This window comes from Lipotes vexillifer, unplaced genomic scaffold (assembly GCF_000442215.2).
Source record: "Lipotes vexillifer unplaced genomic scaffold, Lipotes_vexillifer_v1.1 scaffold670, whole genome shotgun sequence".
Lineage (NCBI taxonomy): Eukaryota > Metazoa > Chordata > Mammalia > Artiodactyla > Lipotidae > Lipotes > Lipotes vexillifer.
This window is the reverse complement of record NW_006778108.1, coordinates 2,033,745-2,057,189: the sequence shown is the minus strand read 5'-3', so window position 1 is coordinate 2,057,189 and position 23,445 is coordinate 2,033,745.

Sequence of the window (23,445 nt, the reverse complement as noted above, 5' to 3'; positions counted from 1 at the left end):
GGGTAAGGCTTCTGGTAAGGGTTAGGTTTAGGGTTACGGTTAGGGTTAGGGTTAGGGTTAGGGTTAGGTTTAGGTTTAGGGTTAGGGAACAGGGACGGTTTAGGGTACACATTAGTGTACGACAACCGTTGAGGGTTGCCTAATCCTAACAAGTACGCTAACACTAACCTGTACCCTAACACGTACGGTAAGCCTAAAACGTTGTCGTACTCTAACCTGTACCCATATCCGTCTGCGTTCCATAACCCTAACCCTAACCCTTAACCTAAGCCTAACCAGTGCCATAATCCTAACCCATATGCTAACACTAATCTGAGCCCTAACACATATGCTAACCCTCAAACTTTGTCGTACCCTAACCTGTACCCTAGTCCATCCCCGTTACCTAACCCTAACCCTAACCCTAACCCTTACCCGAAGCCTTACTCTAACCCGTGCCCTAATCCTAACCAGTATGCTAACATTAACCCATGCCCTAACACATATGGTAACCCAGAACCCTTGTCGTACCCTAAGCTGTACCCTCAACATTCCCCGTTCCCTAACCCTAACCCTTACCTGAAGCCTTACCCTAACCGGTGCCCTAATACTAACCCGTACGCTAACACTAACCCTTGCCATAACATGTACGATAACCCTACACTTTCTTGTACCCTAAGGTGTACACTAAAACGTCCCCGTTCCCTAACCCTAACCCTTACACTTACCCTAAGCCTTACCTTAACACGTGCCCTTATCCTAACCTGTACGCTAACAGTATACCGTGCCCTAACACGTATGCTAACCCTCAACCGTTGTCGTACCCTAACCTATACCCTAAAACGTCCCCGTTCCCTAACCCCAACCCTAAGCCTAACCCTAATATTAACCCTAATCCTAACCCCCACCAGAAGCCTTACCAGAATCCGTGCCCTAAACCTAACCCGTATGCTAACACTAACCTGTTCCCTAACACATACGCTAAACCTAAACCGTTGTCGTAACCTAACCTGTACCCTAAATCATCCCCGTTCCCTAACCCTAATCCCAAACCTAACCCTAAACCTAACCCTTCCACGAAGCCTTACCCTAAGTCGTGCCCTAATCCTATCCTGTACGCTAACACTAACTCGTGCCCTAAAACGTACCGAAAGCCGAAAACTTTTTCGTAACTTAACCTGTACCCTAAACCGTCCCCGTTCCCTAACCCTATCCTTAAACCTAACCCTAACCCTAACTCTAACCCTAACCCTTACCCGAAGCCTTACCATAACCCGTGCCCTAATCCTAACCCAAACACTAACACTAACTGGTGCCCTAACACGTACGATAAACCTCAACCGTTGTTATACCCTAACCTGTACCCAAAACCATCCCCGTTCCCTAACCCTAACCCTAACCCTAATCCTAACCCTTACCCAAAGCCTTACCCTAATCCGTGCTCTAATTCTAACCCGTACGCTAACACTAACCCAAGCCCTAACACGTATGCTGACCATAAACCGTTGTCATACGCTAAGCTGCACCCTAAACCGTCCCCTTTACCTAACCCTAGCCCTAATCCTGACTCTAACCATAACCCTAACCCTAACCCTTACCAAACGCCTTACACTAAACTGTGCCTTAATCCTAACCTGTACACTAACACTAACCACTGCCCTAACACGTATGGTAACCCTAAACCATTGTCATACCCTAACCTGTACCCTAAACTGTCCCCTTTCCCTAAGCCTAACCCTAACCCTAACACTTACCTGAAGCCTTACCCTAACCCGTGCCCTAATCCTAACCCGTACGGTAGCACTAACCCATACCCTAACACGTAAGCTAACCCTCAACCGTTGTCGTACCCTAACCTGTACCCTAAACCGACTCCGTTCCCTAACCTTAACCCTAACCCTAACCCTTACCCTAACCCTAACATGTACCCTAATCCGAAACAGTAAGCTAACACTATCCCATGCCCTAACATGTACGTTAACCCTAAACCGTTGTCGTACCCTAACCTGTACCCTAAACAGTCCCCGTTCCCTAAACCTAACCCTACCCCTAACCCTTACCCGAAGCCTTTTCCGAACCCATGCCATAATCCTAAACTTTATGCTAACACCAACCCATGTCCTAACACATACGCTAACCCTAAATCATTGTCGTACCGTAACCTGTACCCTAAACCATCCCCATTCCCTAACCCTAACCCTAACATTAATCCTAACCCTATCCCTAACCCAAAGCCTTACCCGAACCCGTGCCATAATCCTAACCTGTACGCTAACACTAACCTGTGCACTAACACGTATGCTAACCCTAAACTTTTGTTGTACCCTAACCTGTACCCTAAACCGTCCCTGTTCCCTAACTCTAACCCTAAACCTAACCCTAACCCTAACCCTTCCCGGAAGCCTTACCTGAACCCATGCTGTAATCCTAACCCGTACGCTAACACTAACCCGTGTACTAACATGTACGCTACACCTAAAACGTTGTCGTAACCTAACCTGTACCCTAAACCATCCCCGTTCCCTAACCCTAACCCTAACCCTATCCCTAAACCTTAGCAGAAGCCTTACGCTAACCTGTGCACAAATCCTAAACTGTATGCTAACATTAACCCGTGACCTAACACGTACGCTAACCCTAAACCGTTGTTGTACCCTAACCTGTACCCCAACCATCCCCATTCCCTAACCCTAACCCTAAACCTAATCCTAACACTAAACCTTACATGAACCCGTGCCCCAATCCTACCCCATACCCTAACACTAACCCGTGCCCTAACACGTACGCTAACACTGAACTGTTGTCGTACCCTAACCTGTACACTAAGCCGTCCCCATTCCCTGACCCTAACCCTAACCCAAACCCGAACCCTAAACCTAACCCTTACCCGCAGCCTTACCCTAACCCGTGCCCTAATCCTAACCCATACGCTAACACTAACCCATGCCCTAACACGTACGCTAAACCTCAACCATTGTTGTACCCTTACCTGTACCCTAAACCCTCCCCGTTCCCTAACCCTAACCCTAACGCTAACCCTTACCCTAACCCTACCCCATGCACTAATCCTAACAAGTACGCTAACACTAACCCATGCCCTAACATGTACAGTAAGCCTAAACCTTTGTTGTACTCTAAACTGTAGCCTAAACTGTCCCCATTCCCTAACCCTAAACCTAACCCTTACCCTATTCCTAACCTGTGCCATAATCTTAATCTGTACGCTAACACTAACCTGTGCCCTAACAGGTACACTAACCCTCAACCGTTGTCATACCCTAACCTGTACCCTAAATCGTGCCCATTCCCTAACCCAAACCCTAACCCTAACTCTAAACCGAACCCTTATCCAAAGCCTTATCTTAACCCGTGCCCTAATCCTAACCCGTACGCTAACACTAACACGTGCCCTAACACGTACGCTAACTCTAAACCGTTGTCGTATCCTAAACTGTACCCTAAACCGTTCCCTTACCCTAACCCTAACTGTAACCCTACCCCTATCCCTTACCAGAAGCATTACCCTAACCCGTGCCCTAATCCTACCCCGTACTCAGACACTAACCTGTGCCCTAACACGTACACTAAACCTAAACTGTTGTCGTATCCTAACCTGTACCCTAAAACTTTCCCGTTCCCTAACCCTATCCCTAACTAACCTGAACCCTAACCCTTACCCGAAGCCTTACCCTAACCTGTGTCCTAATCCTAACCCGTACGCTAACACAAACCCATACCCTAACACATACACTACCCCTAAACTGTTGTCCTAACTTAACCTGTACACTAAAACGTCCCTGTTCCCTAACCCTAACCCTAACACTAACCCTAACCCTAACCCTTACCCGAAGGCTTACCCTAACCCGTGCCCTAATCCTAACCCGTACGCTAACATGAATCGGTGCCCTAACATGTACGATAAACCTCAACCGTTGTCATACCCTAACCTATACCCAAAACTGTCTCCGTTCCCTAACCCTAACCCTAACCCTTACCCAAAGCCTTACCCTAATCCGTGCTCTAATCCTAACCCGTACACTCACACTAACCCATGCCCTAACACCTACGCTAAACCTCAACCGTTGTCTTACCCTAACCTCTACCCTAAACCATCCCCATCCCCTAACATTAACACTAACCCTAACCCGTGCCCTAATCCTAACAAGTACGCTAACGCTATCCCGTGCTCTAACACATACGGTAAGCCTAAACCATTGATGTACACTGACCTGTACCCTAAACCGTCCCCGTTCCCTAACACTAACCCAAACCCTTACCCTAATCCTAAGCCGTGCCATAATTCTAAACCGTTCACTGACACTAACCTGAGCCCTAACACGTACGCTAACCCTTAACCATTGTCGTACCCTAACCTGTACCCTAAACCGACACCATTCCCTAACTCTAACTCTAACTCTTACCCGAAGCCTTACTCTAAGCCATGCCCTAATCCTAACCCGTATGTTAACAGTAACCCGTGCCCTAACACATACGCTAAACCTCAAGCATTGTAGTACCCTAACCTGTACCCTAAACCATCCCCGTTCCCGAACACTAAACCTAACCCTAACCATAAACCTAACCCTTACCAAAAGCCTTACCCTATCCCGTGGCCTAATCCTAAACCGAACGCTAACACTAACTGGTGCCCTAACATGTACGCTAACCCTAAACCATTGTGGTATCCAAAGCTGTACCCTAAACTGTTCCCGTTCCCTAACCCTAACCCTAACCCTAACACTAACCCTAACCCTAACCCTAACCCTAAACCTAACCGTCCCCGTTCCCTAACCCTAACCCTAACCGTTACCTGAAGCCTTACCCTAAACCGAGCCTGAATCCTAACCCGTACCCTAACAGTAACCCCTGCCCTAACACATATGCTAACCCTCAACATTTCTCGTACCCTTACCTGTAACCTAAACCGTCCCTGTTCCTTAACCCTAACCCTAAACCTAACCTGAAACCTAACCCTTACCCGAAACCTTACCCTAAGACGTGCCCTAATCCTAACCCGTATGTTAACACTAAGCCATGCCCTAACACATACGCTAACCCTCAAGCAATGTCGTACACTAACCTGTACCCTAAACCATCCCCGTTCCCCAACCCTAAATCTATCCCTAACCATAAACCTAACCCTTACCAGAAGCCTTACCCTATCCCGTACCCTAATCCTAAACCGAACGCTAACACTAACCCATGCCCTAACACGTACGCTAACACTCAGGCGATGTCGTTCCCTAACGTGTACCCTAAACCATCCCCGATCCCTAACCCTAACCATATCCTAACCCTAACCCTAACCCTAACACTTACCCGAAGCCTTAACCTAAGACGTGCCCTAATCCTAACCCGTATGTTAACACTAAGCCATGCCCTAACACATATGCTAACCCTCAAGCAATGTCATTCCCTAACCTGTACCCTAAACCGTTCCCATTCCCTAACCTAACCCTAAAGCTAACCCTAAAACTAACCCTAACCCTAACACTTACCAGAAGCCTTACCCTAAACCGTGCCCTAGTCGTAACCTGTACGCTAACACTAAACCATGCCCTAACACGTACACTAAACCTAAACCATTGATGTACCCTAACCTGTACCATAAACCATTTCCGTTCCCTAACCCTAACCCTAACCAACCTGAACCCTAACCCTTACCCGAAGCCTTAACCTAACCTGTGCCCTAATCCTAACCCATACGCTAAAAACAACCCGTGCCCTAACACGTACGCTAACCCTCAACCGTTGTCGTACCCTAACCTGTACCGTAAACCATCCGCGTTCCCTAACCCTAAACCTAAACCTAACCCTTACCCTAACCCTAACATGTGCCCTAATCCTAATCCGTACGCTAACACTAACCAGTGCCCTAACACCTACGGTAAGCCTAAACCTTTGTCATACTCTAACGTGTAGCCTAAACCATCCCCGTTCCCTAACACTAACCCTAACCCTTACCCTAATCCTAACCCGTGCCATATTCCTAACCCGTACGCAAAGACTGACCCGAGCCCTAACACATACGCTAACCCTCAAACATTGTCGGACCCTAACCTGTACCCTAAACGGTCCCCGTTCCCTAAACCTAACCCTAACACGAACCGTACCCTAACACGAACCCTAACCTAACCCTTACCAGAAGCCTTACCCTAAAACATGCCCTAATCCTAACCTGTACGCTAACACTAACTGGTGCCCTAACAAGTACGCTAACCCTCAACCATTGTCGTACCCTAACCTGTACCCTAAACCGTCCCTGGTCCCTAACCCTAACCCTATCCGTAACCCTTACAAAAACCGTAACCCGCACCCTAATCCTAAACAGTACGCAAATACTAACCCGTGCCCTAATACGTACGCTAATCCTCAACCGTTGTCGTACACTAACGTGTACCCTAAACCGTCCCAGTTCCCTAAACCTAACCCTAACCCTAAACCTAACCATTACCCGAAGCATTACCCTAACCCGAACCCTAATCCTAACCCGTACCCTAAGAGTAAACCGTGCCCTAACACTTACGCTAACCCTAAACTGTGGTCGTACACTAACCTGTACGCTAAACCGTACCCGTTCCCAAACCCTAAACCTAACCCTAACCATAACCCTAACCCTTACCCGAACCCTTACCCTAACCCGTGCCCTAATCCTAACCCGTACGTTAACACTAACCCAAGCCCTAATACGTATGCTAACCCTCAACCATTGTTGTACCCTAACCTGTACCCTAAACTGTCCCCGTTCCCTAACCCTAACCCTAACCCTAACCCTTACCTGAAGCCTTACAATAATCTGTGCCCTAATCCTAACCCGAAAGCTAACATCAACCCGTGCGCTAACACGTACACTAACCCTCAACCATTGTCGTACCCTAACCTGTACCCTAAACCATCCCGGTTCCCTAACCCTAAACCTAACCATAACCCTTACCCTAACCCTAACACATGCCCTAATCTTAACCTGTACGCTAACACTAACCTGGGCCCTAAGAACCACGGTAAGCCTAAACCTTTGTCGTACTCTAACCTGTACCTGAAACCGTACCCGTTCCCTAACAGTAACTCTATCTCTTACCGTAACCCTAACCCTAACCCTAATCCTAACCCTTACCAGAAGCCTTACCTTAACCCTTTCCCTAATCCTAAACCGTGCGCTAACACTACCCTGAGCCCTAACACGTATGCTAACCCTAAACCCTTGTCGTATCCTAGGCTGTACCCTAAACCGTCCCCATTCCCTAACCCTAACCCTAACACTAACCCTAACCCTAAACCTTCCCAGACGCCTTACACTAAACCGTGCCTTAATCCTAAGCCGTACGTTAACACTAACCCGTGCCCTAACACATACGCTAACCCTAAACTATTGTCGTACCATAACCTGTACCCTAAACCTTCCCTGTTCCCTAACCATAATCTTAACCCTAACCATAACCCTAACCCTTACCTGAAGCCTTACCCTAACCCGTGCCCTAATCCTAAACTGTACAGTAACAATAACACATGCCCAAACATGTATGCTAACCGTCAACCGATGTCGTACCCTAACCTATACCCAAACCGTCCCCGTTCCCTAACCCTAAACCTAACCCGAACCCTTCCCCTAACACTAAGCCGTGCCCTAATCCTAAACCGTACGCTAACACTAAACCGTGCCCTAACATGTACAATAACACTAAACCGTTGTTGTAACATAACCTGTATCCTATACCGTCCCCGTTCACTAACTCTATTCCTAACCCTAACCCTAACACTTACCCGAAGCCTTACCCTAACCCGAGCCCTAATCCTAACCCATATGCTACCAGTAACCCGTGCCCTAACACGTACGCTAACCCTACACTGTTTTCGTACACTAACCTGTACCCTATACCATCCCCGTTCCCTGACCCTATTCCTAACCATAACCCTAACACTAACTCTTAACCAAAGCCTTACCCCAACCCGAGCCCTAATCCTAACTCGTACGCTAACAGTAACACATGCCCTAACACGTACGCTAACCCTCAACCGTTGTCATACCCTAACCTGTACCCTAAACCATCCCCGTTCCCTAACCCTAACCCTAACGCTAACCCTAACCCTAACCCTTATCCGAGGCCATAATCTAACAAGTGCCCTAATCCTAACCCGTACGCTAACAGTAACACATGCCCTAACACGTACGCTAACCCTCAACCGTTGTCATACCCTAACCTGTACCCTAAACCATCCCCGCTCCCTTAACCTAATCCTAACCCTTACCCTAACCCTACACCTTACCCAAAGCCTTTCCCTAACCCGTGCCCTAATCGTAACCCTTACACTAACACTAACCCATGCCCTAACACATACGCTAACACTAAACCATTGTCGTATCCTAACCTGTACCCTAAACGATCCCTGTACCCTAACCCTAACCCTAAGCTTAACCCTAACACTAAACCTTACCCGAAGCCTTACCCTAACCCATGCTCTAAGCCTAAACCGTACGGTAACACTAACCCGTGCCCTAACAGGTATGCTAACTCTAAACGGTTGTCGTACCCTAAACTGTACCCTAAACCGTCCCTGTTCCCTAACCCTAACCCTAAGCCTAACCCTCAACATAACCCTAACCCTAACCCTAAACCTTACACTAACCCATGTCCTGATCCTAATCCGTACACTAACACTAACCCTTGCCCTAACACGAACGCTAACACTAAAACATTAACGTACCCTAACCTGTACCCTAAACCGTCCCCATTCCCTAACCCTAACTCTAACCCTAACCCTTACCCAAAGCCTTACCCTGATACAGGCCCAAATCCTAACTCTTACGTCAACACTAACCCGTGCTCTAACACGTACGCTAACCATAAACCGTTCCCATTCCCGTTCCCTAACCCTAAGCCTAACCCTAACACTTACCCGAAGCCTAACCCTAACCCGTGCTCTAAACCTATCCCGTACGCTAACACTAACCCTTGACCTAACATTAACGTTAACCCTAAACCGTTGTTGTACACTAACCTGTACCCTAAACTGTCCCCAGTCCCTAACCCTAACCCTTACCCAAAGCCTTACCCTAACCCGTGCCCTGATCCTAACCCTTACACAAACACTAACCCATGCTCTAACATGTACGCTAACCCTAAACCGTTGTCATAATCTAAACTGTACCCTAAATCGTCCCCATTCCTTAACCATAACCCTAACCCTAACCCTAACCCTTAACTGAAGCCTTACCCTAACCCGTGCCCTAATCCTAACCCGTACGCTAACACTAACCCTTGCCCTAACACGTATGTTGACCCTAATTCGTTGTCGTACACTAACCTGTACCCTAAACTGTCCCCATTCCCTAACCATAAACCTAACCCTAACTCTAACACTTACCCGAAGCCTTACCCTAACCCTTGCCCTAATCGTAACCCTTACACTAACACTAACCCATGCCCTAACGTGTACGCTAACCCTAAAACGTTGTCGTAATCTAAACTGTACCCTAAACCGTTACCGTTCCCTAAACCTAACCCTAACCCTAACACTTACCCGAAGCCTTACCCTAACCCGTACCCTAATCCTAACTCTCACGCTAACACTAACCCGTGCCCTAACACATAAGCTAACCCTCAACAGTTGTCATACCCTAAGCTGTAACCTAAACCATCCCCGTTCCCTAACCCTAACCCTAACCCTTACACTAACCCATGCCCGAATCCTGATCCATACGCTAAGACTAACTCATGACCTCATACGTATGCTAACCCTAAACCGTTGACGTACCCTAACCTGTAAACTAAACCGACCCAGTTCCCTAACCCTCACCCTAACCCTAACACTAAACCTAACCCTTATCCGAAGCCTTACCATAACCCGTGCCCTAATCCTAAGTCGTACGTTAACACTAACCCGTGCCCTAACACATACGCTAACCCTCAACCATTGTCGTACCCTAACCTGTACCCTATACCATTCCCGTCCCCTAACCCTAACCCTAACCCTTACCCTAAACCTACCCCTTACCCGGAGCCTTACCCTAACCCGTGCACTAATCCTAACTCGTATGCTAACACTAACCCATGCCCTAACACGTACGCTAACCCTAAACCATTGTCGTACCCTAATCTGTACCCTAAACTGTCCCTGTTCCCTAACCGTAACCCTAACACCCGAAGCCTTACCCTAACCCGTGCCCTAATCCTAACCCGTACGCTAACACTAACCCATGCCCTAACACGTACGCTAACCCTAAACCATTGTCGTACCCTAATCTGTACCCTAAACTGTCCCTGTTCCCTAACCGTAACCCTAACCATAACCCTAACACTAACCCTTATCCGAAGCCTTACCCTAACCGGTGCCCTAATCCTAAGCCGTACGCTAACATTAGCCCGTGTCCTAACATGTACGCTAACCATAAACTGTTTTTGTAAACTAACCTGTACCCTACACTGTCCCCATTCCCTAACCCTAACCCTAACCCTAAGAGTTACCCGAAGCCTTACCCTAAACCGTGAACTAAACCTGAGTCGTACGCTAACACTAACCTCTTCCCTAACACGTATGCTAACCCTCAAACATTGTCGTACACTAACCTGTACACTAAAACGTCCACTTTCCCTAACCCTAACCCGAACCATTACTCTAACCCTACCCCTTACCCAAAGCCTTCCCCTAACCCGTGCCCTAATCCTAACCCTTACACAAACACTATTACATGCCCCAACACGTATGCTAACCCTAAACCGTTATCATGCCGTAACCTGTACCCTAAACCATCCCCGTTCGCTAACCCTAACCCTAACCCTAACCCTTATCAGAAGCCTTACCCTAACCCGTGCCCTAATCCTAACCCATATGCTAACACTAACCCTTGCTCTAACACGTACGTTAACCCTCAACCGTTGTAGTAGCTTAGCCTGTACCCTAAACCGTACCCGTTCCCTAACCCTAACCCTAAACCTAACCCTAACCATTAGCCAAAACCTTACCCTAACCCGTGCCCTAATCCTAACCCGTACGCTAACACTAATCCCTGTCCTAACACCTACGGTAAAACTAAACCTTTGTCATACTCTAACCTGTACCCTAAAACGTCCCCGCTCCCTATCCCTAACCCTAACCCTTACCCTAATCCTAAACCGTGCCATAATCCTAACCCATACGCTAAGACTAACCCGAGCCCTAACACGTACGCTAAACCTCAACTATTGTCGGACCCTAACCTGTACCCTAAACGGTCTCCGTTCCCTAACCCTAACCCTAACCTGAACACTAAAGCTAACCCTTACCCGAAGCCTTAGCCTAACCCGTACCCTAATCCTAACCCGTACGCTAACACTAACCGGGGCCCTAACAGGTATGCTAACACTCAACCGTTGTCATACCCTAACCTGTACCCAAAATCGTCCCCGTTCCCTAACCCTAACCCTAATCCTAACCCTTACCCAAAGCCTTACCCTACCCGTGCCCTAATCCTAACCCGTACGCTAACACTAACCCGAGCCCTAACACGTACGCTGACCCTAAACCGTTGTCGTACGCTAAGCTTTACCCTAAACCGTCTCCGTTACCTAACCCTAACCTTAATCTTAACCCTAATCATAACCCTAACCCTAACCCTAACCCTTACCAGACGCCTTACACTAAACCGTGCCTTAATCCTAACCTGTACGCTAACACTAAACCCTGCCCTAACACGTACGCTAACCTTAAACCATTGTCATACCCTATCCTGTACCCTAAACCGTCCCCATTCCCTAAACATAACCCTAGCCCAAACCATAACCCTAAACCTTACCTGAAGCCTTACACTAACCAGTGACCTAATCCTAACCCGTACGCTAACTCTAACACATGCCCTAACATGTACGCTAACCATCAACCGATGTCGTACTCTAACCTATAACCTAAACTGTCCCCGTTCCCTAACCCTAACCCTAAGCCTAACCCTTAGGCTAACCCTAACCCATGCCTTAATCCTAACCCATACACTAACACTAACCTGTGCCCTAACACGTAAGCTAACCCTAAGCCGTTGTCATACCCTAAGCTGTACCCTAAACCGTCCCCGTTCCCTAAACCTAACCCTAACCCTAACAGTAACCCTAACCCTTACCTGAAGCCTTACCCTAACCCGTGGCCTAATCCCAACCTGTACGCTAACACTAACCCATACCCTAACACATACAATAACCCTAAAACTTTGTCGTACCCTAACCTGTACCCTAAACCATCACTGTTCACTAAAGCTAACCCTAATCTAACCCTAAACCTTAGCCGAAGCCTTACCCTAACCCGAGCCCTAATCTTAATCCAAACGTTAACAGTAACCCGTGCCCTAACAAGTACGCTAACCCTAAACCATTGTCGTACCATAACCTGTACCCTAAGCTGTCCCCGTTCCCTAACCATAACCCTAACCCTAATGCTAACACTTACCCGAAGACTTACCCTAACCCGTGCCCTAATCCTAACCCGTACGCTAGCACTAACCTGTGCCCTAACACGTAAGCTAACCGTCAACCGTTGTCGTACCCTAACCTGTAAATTAAACCTACTCCATTCCCTAACCCTAACCCTAACCCTTACCCTAACCAAACACGTGCCCTAATCCGAACCAGTACGCTAACACTATCCCGTGCCCTAACACGTACGTTAACCCTGAACCGTTGTCATACCCTAACCTGTTCTCTAAACAGTCCCCATTCCCTAACCCTAACCCTAACCCTTACCCGAAGCCTTAACCTAACCCATGCCCTAGTTCTAACCCGTACACTAACACTAACCCATGCCCTAAAACGTACGCTAAACCTAAACCGTTGTCGTGCCCTAACCTATACCCTAAACCGTCCCGATTCCCTAACCCTAACCTTAACCGTAATCCTAACCCTATCCCTTACCCAAAGCCTTACCCGAACCCGTGCCATAATCCTAACCTGTACGCTAACACTCACCTGTGCCCTAACACGTATGCTAACCCTAAACCATTGTCATAAACTAACCTGTACCCTAAACCGTCCCTCTTCCCTAACTCTAACCCTAAACCTAACCCTAACCCTAACCCTTACCAGAAGTCTTACCTGAACCCGTGCTCTAATCCTAACCCGTACGCTAACACTAACCCGTGCCCTAAAATGTATGCTAACACTCAACCGTTGTTGTACCCTAAACTGTACCCCAACCATCCCCATTCCCTAACCCTAAACCTAACCCTAAGGCTAACACTAAGCCTTACACGAACCCGTGCCCCAATCCTAACCCATACCCTAACACTAACCCGTGCCCTAACACATATTCTCACACTCAACCGTTATCGTACCCTAACCTGTACCCTAAGCCGTCCCCATTCCCTAACCCTAATCCTAACCCGAACCCGAACCCTAACCCTAACCCTTACCTGAAGCCTTACCCTAACCCGTGCCCTTATCCTAACCCGTACGCTAACATTAACCCGTGCCCTAACACGTACGCTAACCCTCAACCGTTGTCGTACACTTACCTGTACCCTCAACCCTCCCCGTTCCCTAACCCTAACCCTAACCCTAACCCTTACCCTAACCCTACCCCGTGCACTAATCCTAACAAGTACGCTAACACTAACCTGTGCCCTAACACGTACGGTAAGCCTAAACCTTTGTTGTACTCTAACCTGTAGCCAAAACCGTCCCCGTTCCCTAACCCTAAACTTAACCCTTACCGTAATCCTAACCCATGCCATAATCTTAACCTGTACGCTAACACTAACCCGTGCCCTCACAGGTACGCTAACCCTCAACTGTTGTCATACTCTAACCTGTACCCTAAACCGTGCCCATTCCCTAACCCAAACCCTAACCCTAACCCTACACTGAACCCTTATCCGAAGCCTTAACTTAACCCGTGACCTAATCCTAACCCGTACGCTAACACTAACCGTGCCCTAAAAGGTACACTAACCCTCAACAGCTGTCATACCCTAACCTGTACCCTAAACCATTCCTGTTCCCTTACCCTAACCCTAACCGTAACCCTAACCCTAACCCTTACCAGAAGCGTTACCCTAACCCGTGCCCTAATCCTACCCCATATGCAGACACTAACCTGTGCCCTAACACGTACGCTAACCCTAAACCGTTGTCGTACCCTAACCTGTAACCTAAACCCTCCTCATTCCCTAACCCTAACCCTAACCCTTACCCTAATCCTAAGCCATGCCATAATCCTAAACCATTCGCTGACACTAACCCGAGCCCTAACATGTACGCTAACCCTTAACCGTTGTCGTACCCTAAACTGTACCCTAAACCGTCCCCATTCCCTAACCCTAACCCTAACACAAACCCTAACCCTAACCCTTACCGGAAGCCTTTCCTAATCCGTGCCCTAATCCTAACCCGTACGCTAACACTAACCCGTGCCCTAACACATACGCTAACCCTCAAGCATTGCCGTACCCTAACCTGTACCCTAAACCGTCCCCGTTCCCTAACCCTAACCCTAACCCTAACCCTTACCGTTACCCGAAGCCTAACCCTAACCCGAGCCCTAATCCTAACCCGTACCCTAACATTAACCCCTGCCCTAACATATATGCTAACCCTCAAGCAATGTCGTACCCTAACCTGTAACCTAAACCGTCCCTGATCCCTAACCCTAAACCTAAACTTAACCTGAACCCTAACCCTTACCCAAAGCCTTGCCCTAAGATGTGCCCTAATCCTAACCCGAATGTTAACACTAAGCCATGCCCTAACATGTACGCTAACCCTCAAGCAATGTCTTACCCTAACCTGTACCCTAACATCCCCATTCCCTAATCCTAACCCTAACCCTAACCGTAAACCTAACCCTTACCAGAAGCCTTACCCTATCCCGTGCCCTAATCCTAGACTGTACGCTAACACTAAACCATGCCCTAAAACGTACGCTAATGCTCAACCGATGTCGTACCCTAACCTGTACCCTAAACCGTCCCCATTCCCTAACCCTAACCCTAACCCTTGTCTGAAGCTTTACCCTAAGCCGTGCCCTATTCCTAACCTGTATGATAACTGTAACCCGTGCCCTAACACGTATGCTAACTCTAAACGATTGTCATACCCTAACCTGTACCCTAAAACGTCCCCATTCCCTAACCCTAACCCTTACCTGAACCCGTGCCCTAATCCTAACAAATATGCTTATCCTAACCCATGCCCTGACACGTACGCTAACCCTCAACCATTGTCGTACCCTAACCTGTACCCTAAACTGTCCCCATTCCCTAAAGCTAACCTTAAACTTAACCATAACCCTAACCCTAACCCTCACCCTTACGAGAAGCCTTACCCTAAACCATGCGCTAATACTAACCCATACACTAACACTAAACCATGACCTAACACATACGCTAACTCTAAACTGTTGTCATACACTAACCTGTACCCTAAAACGTCCCCGTTACCTAACTCTAACCCTAACCCTAACCCTAACCCTAACCCTTACCCGAAGCCTTACCTGAACCCGTGCTCTAATCCTAACACGTACGCTAACACTAACCCATGCCCTAACATGTACACTAACCATCAACCGTTGTTGTACCCTAACCTGTACCCTAAACCGACCCTGTTCCCTAACCCTAACCCTCACTCTAACCCTTACAATAACCCTAACCCGTACCTTAATCATAACCAGTATGCTAACAATAACCCGTGCCCTACCACGTACGCTAACCCTAAACCGTTGCTGTGCCCTAACTTCTACCGTAAAACGTCCCCGTTCCCTAACCCTAACCATAACCCTAACCCTAACCCTAACCCTAAGACTAAACCAAACCCTTACCCGAAGCCTTACCCTACCCATGCACTAATCCTAACCCATACGCTAACACTAACCTGTGCCCTAACACGTAAGAAACCACTAAACCATTGTCGTAAACTAACCTGTGCCCTACACTGCCCCCGTTCCCTAACCCTAACCCTATCACTAACCTTAACCCTAACCCTAACCCTAACCCTAAACCTATCCCTAAGCCGTGCCCTAATCCTAAACCATACACTAACACTAACCCATGCCCTAACACGTACACTAACCCTAAACCGTTGTCATACACTATCCTGTACCCTAAACCGTCCCTGTACCCTAACCCAACCCCATTGCCTAACCTTAACCCAAAACCAAACCCCTACCCCTAACCGTACCCCTAACCATTACCAAAACCCTTGCCCTAACCCTAACCCTATCACTAACCTTAACCCTAACCCTAATCGTAACCCTAATGCTTACCGTTAGCCTTACCCTAAACCCCTTACCCGAAGCCTTACCCTAACCCGTGCCCTAATCCTAACCCATGCCTGACACGTACGCTAACCCTAAACCGATGTCATACCCTAATCTGTACCCTAAACCGTCCCTGTACCCTAACCCAACCCCATTGCCTAACCTTAACCCAAAACCAAACCCCTACCCCTAACCGTACCCCTAACCATTACCAAAACCCTTGCCCTAACCCTAACCCTATCACTAACCTTAACCCTAACCCTAACACTTACCCGAATCCTTGCCCTAACCCGTGTCCTAATCCTAACCCGTACACTAACACTAACCCATGCCCTAACACGTACACTAACCCTAAACCGTTGTCGTACCCTAACCTGTACCCTAAACCTTCCCTGTTCCCTAACCCTAACCCTAACCGTAACCCTAACCATTACCAAAACCCTTGCCCTACCCCATGCCCTAAACCTACACCATACGATAACACTAACCTGTGCCCTAACACATATGCTAACCATAAACCGTTGTCATACACTAACCTGTACCCTAAACCGTCCCCGTTCCCTAACTCTCACCCTAACCCTAACCCTAATCCTAACCCTTACCCAAAGCCTTACCCGAAACCGTGCTCTAATCCTAACCCATACGCTAACACTAACACGTGCCCTAACACGTACAATAACCCTCAACCTTTGTTGTACCCTAACCTGTACCCTAAACCAACCCCATTGCCTAACCTTAACCCTAAACCTAAACCCTAACCCTAACCATAATCCTAAGCAGTACGCTAACACAAACCCATGCCCTAACACGTACGCTAATCCTAAACCATTGTCGTACCCTAACCTGTACCCTAAAACATCCCCGTTCCCTATCCGTAACCCTAAACCTAACCCTAAACCTTACCCGAACCAATGCACTAATCCGAACCCGTACTCTAACACTAACCAGTGCCCTAACACGTACGCTACCCCTAAACAGTTGTAGTAAACTAACCTGTACCCTAAACCATCCCCATTCCCTAACCTTAACCCTAAACCTAACCCTAACCCTAACCCTTACCCAAAGTCTTACCCTAACCGGTGCCCTAATACAAACCCGTACGCTAAAACTAACCTGTGCCCTAACATGTACGCTACCACTAAACAGTTGTTGTAACCTAACCTGTACCCTAAACCATCCCCATTCCCTAACCCTAACCCTAACACTAATCCTAACCCTAACACTAATCCTAAACCTAACACTTACCCGAAGCCTTACACTAAGCCGTGCCCTAATCCTAACACGTACGCTAACACTAACCTGTGCCCTAACACTTATGCTAACCGTAAACCATTGTCATACACTAACCTGTACCCTAAACCGCCCCCGTTCCCTTACTCTAAGCCTAACCCTAACCCTAACCGTAATCCATACCCAAAGCCTTACCCGAAACCGTGTTCTAATCCTAACCCGTACGCTAACACTAACCCGTGCCCTAACACGTACACTAACCCTCAATCTTTGTTGTACCCTAACCTATACCCTAAACCAACCCCGTTTCCTAACCGTAACCCTAAACCTAAACCCTTACAATAACCCTCACCCGTACCCTAATCCTAAACAGTACGCTAACACTAACCCATGCCCTAAAACGTACGCTAAACCTAAACCGTTGTCGTACCCTAACCTGTATCCTAAACCATCCCTATTCCATAACCCTAACCATAACCTTAACCCAAACCCTAACCCTTACCCGAAGCCTTACCCTAAACCGTGCCCTAATCCGAACCCGTACGCTAACACTAATCCATGCCCTAACACGTACAATACCCCTAAACCGTTGTCGTAACCTAACCTATACCATAAAATGTCCCCGTTCCCTAAACCTAACCCTATCACTAACCCGAACCCTAACCCTTACCCGAAGCCTTACCCTAAACCGTGCCCTAATCCTAACCCGTACGCTAACACTAACCCGTGCCCTAACACGTACGCTAACCCTAATCCGTTCTCGTACCCTAACCTGTACCCTAAACTGTCCCCATTCCCTAACCCTAACCCTAACCCTAACCATCACCCTATCCCTAACCCTTGCCATAATCTTAAAACTACGCTAACACTAACCCGTGCCCAAACACCTACGGTAAGCCTAAACATTTGTCGTACTCTAGCCTGTATCCTAAACCATCCCTGTTCCATGACCCTAACCCTAAGCCGAACCCTAACGCTTACCCGAAGCCTTACACTAATCCGTGCCCTAAACCTAACCCGTACGCTAACAGTAACCCGTAACCTAACACGTACGCTAACCCTAAACCATTGTCGTACTTTAACCTGTACCCTAAACCGACCCCGTTCCCTAAACCTAACCATAACCATAACCCTTAACCTAACCCTAACCCTTGCCCTAATCCTAACATGTACGCTAACACTAAACCGTGCGCTAACACGTACGCTAACCCTCAAAGGTTGTCATACACTAACCTGTACCCTAAACCATCCCCGTTCCCTAAACCTAACCCTAACCCTAACCATTACCAGACGCCTTACCCTAACCAGTGTCCTAATCCTACCCCGTACACTAACACTAACCTGTGCCCTAACACGTATGCTAACGATAAACCATTGTCGTACCCTAACCTGTACCCTAAACTGTCCCCGCTCCCTAACTCTAACCCTAACCTTAACCCTAACCCTAAAACTTACCCGAAGCCTTACCCGAACCCGTGCTCTAATCCTAACACGTACGCTAACACTAACCGGTGCTCTAACATGTGCGCTAAACCTAAACCGTTGTCGTACCCTAACCTGTACCCTAAACTGACCCCGCTCCCTAACCCTAACCCTAACCCTAACAGTTATAATAACCCTAACCTGTACCCTGATCCTAAACATTACGCTAACACAAACCCGAGCCCTAAAACGTAAGCTAACCCTCAACCGTTGTTGTACCTTAAACCGTTCCCATTGCCTAACCTAACCCTAAACCTAACCCTAACACTAACACTTACCAGAAGCCTTGCCCTAAACTGTGCCCTAATCCTAACCCGTACGCTAACACTAAACCGTGCCCTAACACGTACACTAAACCTAAACCATTGTCGTACACTAACCTGTACCTTAAACCGTCCCCGTTCCCTAAACCAAACTCTAACCCTTACCCTAATCATAAACTATGCCATAATCGTAACCTGTGCGCTAACACTAACCCATGCCCTAACACGTACGCTAACCCTCAACCATTGTCATACGTTAACCTGTACCCTACACCGTGCCCGTTCCCTAACCCTAACCCTAAACCTAACCCTTACCCAAAGCCTTACCCTAATGTGTGCCCTAATCCTAACCCGTATGCTAACACTGACCCGTGCCCTAACACGTACGCTAACCCTCAGTCATTTTCATACCCTAACCTGTACCCTAAACCATTCCCGTTCCCTAACCTAAACCTCAATCTAACACTAACCCTAACCCTTACCATAAGCTTTACCCTAAACCGTGCCCTAATCCTAACCTGTACGCTAACACTCAACCGTTGATGTATCATAACCTGTACCCTAAACCGTCCCTGTTCCCTAACCCTAACCCTAAACTTAACCCTAACCCTAACCCTTACCCAAAGCCTTACCCTAAACCATGCCCGAATCCTAACCTGTATGTTAACACTAACCCATGCCCTAAGACGTACGCTAACCCTCAACCGTTGTCGTACACTATCCTGTACCCTAAATCGTCCCTGTTCCCTAACCCTCACCCTAAGCCTAACACTAACATTAACCCTAACCCTAACCCCCACCAGAAGCCTTACCAGAACCCGTGCCCTAATCCTAACACGTACGCTGACACTAAACTGTGCCCTAACACATATGCTAAACCGAAACCGTTGTCAGAACCTAACCTGTACCCTAAATCGACCCCGTTCCCTAAACCTAACCCTAAACCTTACCATAACCCTACCCCTTACCCGAAGCCTTACCCTAACCCGTGCACTAATCCTAACACTTAAACTAACACTAACCCATGCCCTAACACGTACGCCAACCCTAAACCGTTGTCGTACCCTAACCTGTACCCTAAACGGTCCCCGTTCCCTAACCCTAACCCTAACCCTAAACCTAACCCTAACCCTAACCGTTACACTAAGCCATTGCCCTAATCCTAATCCGTACGCTAACACTAACGCGCGCCCTCACACGTACACTAACTCTAAACCGTTGACTTACCCTAACCTGTACCCTAAACCATCCCCAACCCCGAACCCTAACCCTAAACCTTACCCTAAACCTACCCATTACCCGAATCCTTCCCCTAACCCGTGCCATAATCGTAACCCTTACGCTAGCACTAACACATGTCCTAAGACATACGCTAACCCTAAACAGTTGTCGTAACCTAACCTGTACCCTAAACTGTCCCCGTTCCCTAACCCTAACCCTAACCCTAACCCTAACCCTCACCCTTACCCGAAGCCTAACCCTAAGCCGTGCTCTAATCCTAACCCGTTCGCTAACACTAACCCTTGCCCTAACACGTACGCTAATCATAAACTATTTTCGTACATTAACCTGTACCATAAACCGTCCCCGTTCCCTAACCGTAACCCTAATCCTAACAGTTACCCGAAGCCTTACCCTAACCCGTGTCCTAAACCTAACTAGTACACTAACACTGACCTGTGCCCTAACACGTATGCTAACCCTCAACCATTGCCATACCCAAACTTGTACCCTAAAACGTCCCCATTCCCTAACCCTAACCCTAACCCGAAAACTTACCCTAACCCTTACCCGAAGCCTTGCCCTAATTCTAACCCATACGCTAAAACTAACCCTTGCCCTAACATGAACGTTAACCCTAAACCATTGTCATACACTCACCTGTACCCTAAACTGTCCCCGTTCCCTAACCCTAACCCTAATCATAACCTTAAACCTAACCCTTACCCGAAGCCTTACGCTAATCCGTGCCCTAATCCTAACCCTTACACTAACATTGCCCCATGCCCTAACACGTACGCTAACCCTAAACCGTTGTCGTACACTAACCTGTACCCTAAAACGTCTCCGTTCCGTAACCCTGACCGTAATCATAACCCTAACCCTAACCCATACCCAAAGCCTTAAAATAACCCATGCCCTAATCCTAACCCTTACACTAACACTAACCCGTTCCCTAAGACGTACGCAAACCCTAAACTGTTTTTGTACACTAACCTGTACCATAAACTGTCCCCGTTCCCTAAGCCTTACCCTAAGCCTAACACTAACATTTACCCAAAGCCTTACCCTAACACGTAACCTAATCCTAACCTGTACGCTAACACTAATGCATGCCCAAACACATACGCTAACCCTAAACCATTGTCGTACCCTAACCTGTACCCTAAACCATCACCGTTCCCTAATACTAACCCTAAACCTAACCCTAACCCTAACCTTTACCCGAAGCCTTACCCTAATCCGTGCCCTAAACCTAACCCATATGCTAACACTAACCCAGGCCCTAACACGTAAGCTAACCCTCCCCGTTGTCGTACCCTAACCTATACCCTAAACCGTCCCTGTTTACTAACCGTCACCCTAACCCTAATCCTAACCCTAACCCTTACCAGAAGCCATACCCTAACCCGTGCCATAATCCTAACCCATATGCTAACACTAAACTGTGCCCTAACACGTACGCTTACACTAAATCGTTGTCGTACACTAACCTGTAACCTAAATCGTCCCCGTTCCCTAACCCTAACCCTAAACCTAACCATAACCCTTACCCAAAGCCTTACCCTAAACCGTGCCATAATCCTAACCCGTACACTAACACTAACCCGTGCCCTAACACGTATGCTAAAACTAAATCGTTGTCGTACCATAACCTGAAATCCAAATTGTCCCCGTTCCCTAACCATAAACCTAACCCTAACCCTAACCGTTACCCGAAGTCTTACCCTAACCCGTGCCCTAATCGTAGCCTGTACGCTAAAACTAACCAGTGCCCTAACACGTACGCTAACCCTAAACTGTTTTCGTACACTAATCTGTACCCTAAAACGTCCCCATTCCCTAACCCTAACCCTAAACCTAACCCAAACCCTAACACTTACCCAAAACCTTACCTTAACCCGTGCCCTAATCATAACTCGTACGCTAACACGAAACCATGCCCTAACACGTACGCTAACCCTAAACCGTTGTCGTACCCTAACCTGTACCCTAAACCGTCCCCATTCCGTAACCCTAACCTTAAACATAACCCTAACCCTAACCCTTACCCGAAGCCTTACACTAACCGGTGCGCTAATCCTAAACTGTACGCTAACAGTAACCCGTGTCCTAACACGTACGCTAACCCTAAACTGTTTTCGTACACTAACCTGTACCCTAAACCGTCCCCGTTCCCTAACCCTAGCCCTAACCGTAACCCTAAACCTAACACTTACCCGAAGCCTTACCCTAACCCGTGCCCTAATCATAACCCGTATGCTAACACTAACCCGTGCCCTCACACGTACGCTAACCTTAAACCATTGTCGTCCCCTAACCTGTAACCTAAACCATCACCGTTCACTAATCCTAACCCTAAACCTAACCGTAACCCTAACCTTTACCCGAAGCCTTACCCTAACCCGTGCCCTAAAGCTAACCATACGCTAACACGAACCCGTGCCCTAACACATACGCTAACCCTAAATCTTTGCCGTACCCTAAGATGTACCCTAAACAGGACCCGTTCTCTAAGCCTAACCTTAACCCTTAGTCTAACCCTAACCCTTACCGAAAGTCTTACACTAACCCGTGCCCTAATCCTAACCTGTACGATAACACTGACCCATGCCCTAACACGGATGCTAAACCTCAACCGTTGTCTTACCCTAACCTTTAACCTTGACCATTCCCGATCCCTAACCCTAACCCTAACCCTTACCTGAACCCTACCCCTTACCCAAGGCCTTACCCTAACACATGCCCTAATCGTAACCCGTACACTAACACTAACCCTTGCCCTAACACGTACGCTAACCCTCAACCGTTGTCGTACCCTAACCTGTACGCTAAACCGGCCCCGTTCCCTAACCCTAACCCTAACCCTAACCCTAACCCTAACATTTACCCGAAGCCTTACCCTAACACGTGCCCTAGTCCTAAACAGTACGCTAACACTAACCCGTGCCCTAACATGTACGCTAACCCTAAACCATTGTCGTACCCTAACATGTACCCTAAAGCATCACCATTCCATAACCCTAACCCTAAACCTAACCCTAACCCTAACCTTTACCCG